The following is a 4,038-nucleotide window of genomic DNA, read 5'->3' as shown; positions in this document are numbered from 1 at the left end:
GGAGGAGAATGAGAGGAGGAGGAAGCAAAGGGTGAGGAGAAAGAGATAGAGGAAGAGGAAGAGGAGAAGAAACTGAGCAAAACTGATAGGAGAAATAAGAAGACAAGTAAAACAAACCAAGAAAAAATGAGAAAAGGAATGTGGACTACGAACTAAATCAAGAAAAGAAGAAGAAAAAAACATGAGTGTCGGAGGCGTTCCGAGAAGAGTGACAGACGATCGAGTCCGAAGAGCGGGAACGAATTCCCGAAATGAGGCGAGAGCAAAATAAAAGGAAAGAGGGGGAGGAGGGGGGGGGTAGGGAGGCGAGGGAGGAGTGAGGAGGGAGAGAGGAAGAAGAAGGAGGAGAAAGGAGGGAGACGGAGGAGAAAGGAGGGAGAGGGAGAGGGAGGAGAGAGACGAGGGAGAGGGAGGAGGGAAGAAGGAATGGGAGGCGGGGTGGAGAGGAGGGGGAAGAGGAAGGGGTGAGTGGAGAGAGTGGATGGGGAATGAGGAAGTGGGAGGGAGAGAAAATACCTAAAAAGAGGGGGAGAAAAAGATATCAGTGGGGAGAGGAATAGGTGAAGGGAAAAAGGACAGGAAGAAATGGAAGAGGACAGGGAAAAGCAGGTGAAAAAAATGGAAGTGGGAAGACAGAATGAGGTACAGGAAAGGGAGGAAAAGGGAGGAGGGGGTGGGGGGGGAGAGGCGGCAGAGGCAGAAAAGGGAGAAAAGGAGAGGGGAAAGGCGATACAAAAAAAAAAGAAGGGAATGGCGTATGGAAAGAGGGGTGTGGAGAAGATAGAGGGTGAGGGAAAGGGCAAAGCAGGAAAAGGGTAGAAAAAAGGGGGGAAGGGAAGGGGTGAGGGCTGAGTCGATGGAGAGAGTGGCAAAAGGAGGAGTGGCAAAAGAGAGAGGAGAGAGAGAGAAAAGGAGGGATAAGGGGAAAGGCGATGAAAAGAAGGGGATAAGAGAAAGCAGGGGGTGAGGGGAATGCGGCGATGGAAAGTGGGGAGGGGGAGCAAGTAGGGTGAGGGGAAAGAAAATACAGATAGGGGTGGAGAGGGGAAAAGAGAGGGATGAGGGGTAAGAGACTGATATAGAGAGAGTGCAGAGAACTGAAAGGAAAGGCGAGGGGAACAAGCAAAAGAAAGAAAGGGAAAAAGGAGAAGCTAGAGGAAAGACGACGGAAAAAAAGGAGAGAGAAGAAAGGGGAGGGATGAGGGGAGAGGCGAAGGCGAGAGGGGAGAGGGGGAGAAGGGAGAGGGGAGAAGGGAGAGGGGAGCAGGGAGAGGGGAGAAGGGAGAAGGGAGAGGGGAGAAGGGAGAGGGGAGAAGGGAGAGGGGAGAAGGGAGAGGGGAGCAGGGAGAAAGGGAGAGGAAAGAGGGGAGAGAAGGGAGAGGGGAGAGGCGACGCGAGAGGGAAGAGGGGAGAAGGGAGAGGGGAGCAGGGAGAGGGGAGAAGGGAGAGGGGAGGGGGGAGCAGGGAGAGGGGAGCAGGGGCGGGGAAGGAACCTGACGACGAGTGCGGGAATGTCAAGGCCAGCCATTCCCATTCGGCGAAACGAGGTTAACACGTCGCTATCGTATTGCGTTCTCCTCTCCTTTTCCTCTATTTTCCTTCCTTCCTTTTACTTTTATCTTCCTCCTTCGCTCCTTCCCCACTTCCTCTTAAATCCTCTTATTTTCGCTTCCTCCTTATTACCCTCCTTTTATCATTCCTCTATACGTCCTCCAGTTATGCCTGTCTCTCGCTTTAACGGAGGGAGCTTCACCGGCGAAGTAAAGCAGCCCAAACATCTTCCCTCCCCTTCCTCTTCCTCTCCCCTCACTCTTCCCTTCCCTTCTTCTCCCTATCCTTCCCACCTTCTTCCTCCTCTCCTCTCCCTCCTCTCCTTCCGACTTTCTCCTCCTCCTTCTCCCTCCCCTCACTCCTCCCTTCCCTTCTCTCCCACTCCTTCCCACTTTTCTCCTCCTGTCCCCTTCCTCCTTCTCCCCACCCCTTCCCTTCCCTCCTTCCCCACAACTACCCTTCCCTCCCCCCTTCCCTTCCCTCCTCCTCCTCACCTACCCTTCTCTCCTTCACCCCACCCCTCCCCTCCCCCGCCCCCTCCCTCCTCATCCCTCCCATTATTGAGCCCGACCCCCCACCCCCACCCCCTTCTTGGACCCGCCCTGCGCTACCCCGCCTCCTCGTCTCTCGAGTGTTTCGCTGCTTCGCAATGTGTAATAATAACAGCAATAACAATACCATTCCTAATAATGATATAAATTCTGGTCATCATAACAATGCCAATAAAAACAACACTGTCCATGGTAATAATAGCAATAATAGCAATGCCAATAGTCATATTAGTTATAATAGCAAGGGCAATAGTAATAAAGCAACACAAGCCAATAGCACGAGCGAAGACAAAAAAACAATCATAACAATAAGTCAATTTTAAGTCAACAATCTTTGCCCCCCCCGCCCCCCCCGCCCGGACCGCTCCTCTAACCGCCACCCGCACTCACTCTAAAATCAAAATTTAAATTACTTGAAAGCCGGGTAAATTATTATTAAGATTTTTGTTTATGCATCACCACTAAAACCAACGCAACTTGAAATCCTCTCTTTCCGCAAGTGCACACGCTCTTGCCATGTCTGTCCGTCTGTCTGTTTCTTTCTGTCCGTCTGTCTGCCTGTGTTTTTTTTTTTTTTTTTTTTTTGTCTGTATGTTTGTATGTCTGCTTCTCCCTTTTTCTCTGTCTCTCTTTCTGTGTCTGTGACTGTCTGTGTCTGTCTCTCTGTCTGCATGTTTGCCCGCATATCTATCTTAGTTTATCTATCCATCCGTCAATAAGTTTGTCCGACTTCCTCTGTCTATCTGTCTTTCTTCAATGCCTTCCCCTCCCCTCTTCTCTGTGGCAACGCTTCGATCTCCAAACTTCCCCCCCGAGTTTTCTAAACATCTCCACCGGCGATAAAATATTCAACAACTAACGCCAACGGAAGCCCCAAATCTTCCCCGAAGGACGTGAGACAAGTGGCCAAGCGATACGCCGCCGGAGAAGCCTTCGACCAGCGCGGACGTCGCAAGAACAAGGATAAGGACATGGAAGTGAACATGGACAAGGACAAGGACAAGGACAAGGAAATGGACAAGGACAAGCACAAGGACAAGGAAATGGACAAGGACAAGGACAAGGACAAGGACAAGGACAAGGAAATGGACAAGGACAAGGAAATGGACAAGGACAAGGAAATGGACAAGGACAAGGACAAGGAAATGGACAAGAACAAGGACAAGGACACAGACAAGAACAAACACAAAAAAAACAGGACAGAAACATAAACAAACACCACAAATAGGAGCAACATACAAGGATATCACCACACACACGACACCTACCACCACCACCACAAACAAAGCCACCACCACAAACAAAAACAACAAAAACAGTTTTCTTTTCATATTCAAAACACGACACACAACAGGAAGACGTAAAAGAAAATTTACATATGCTGAGAACAGAAAGCAACAAAAAGAAATAAAGAAACGGCAAAAATATTCAACAAGGCCGAAACAAAGGTAAAAATGGAAATTGCGGAGATGAGAGCCAAGTGGAGTGAAGTGGAGAGAAAGTGTGGAGGAAGGTAGAGGAAGGGAGAGAGGGAGATAGGAGGAAAAGGGGGAGAGGGAAAGAGGAAGGAGGAGAAGGAGAAAGGAAAGGGGGAGAGGGAGAGAGGAAACGGGGAGAGGGAGATATGGAAAGAAGAAGAGAGGAAGGCAGGGAGAGAGGGAGGAAGGGGAGAAGAGGTCGAGAGGGAGGGAGAAAGAAAGAGAAAAAAAAGAAGTGAGAAATATACGACCGAAACGAGAACAAAATAACTAAACAAACAAAACCCAAATCTGAAAGGAAAGGGTAAAGCCAAAGAGGTTGGTAGATGGAGGAGAAGATACGAGGCTGAAGTGGGCGTGGGGGGCGGGGAAGGAGGGGAGGGAGTAGAGGGAGGGTAGACGGAGAGGAAGGGAAAGCGCGGCGAGGAGAAAAGATAGGAGGTAGAGCAGACGGAGAG

This window comes from Penaeus vannamei, chromosome 2, assembly GCF_042767895.1.
Source record: "Penaeus vannamei isolate JL-2024 chromosome 2, ASM4276789v1, whole genome shotgun sequence".
In the NCBI taxonomy this organism is placed as follows: domain Eukaryota; kingdom Metazoa; phylum Arthropoda; class Malacostraca; order Decapoda; family Penaeidae; genus Penaeus; species Penaeus vannamei.
This window is presented reverse-complemented; position numbering follows the sequence as displayed.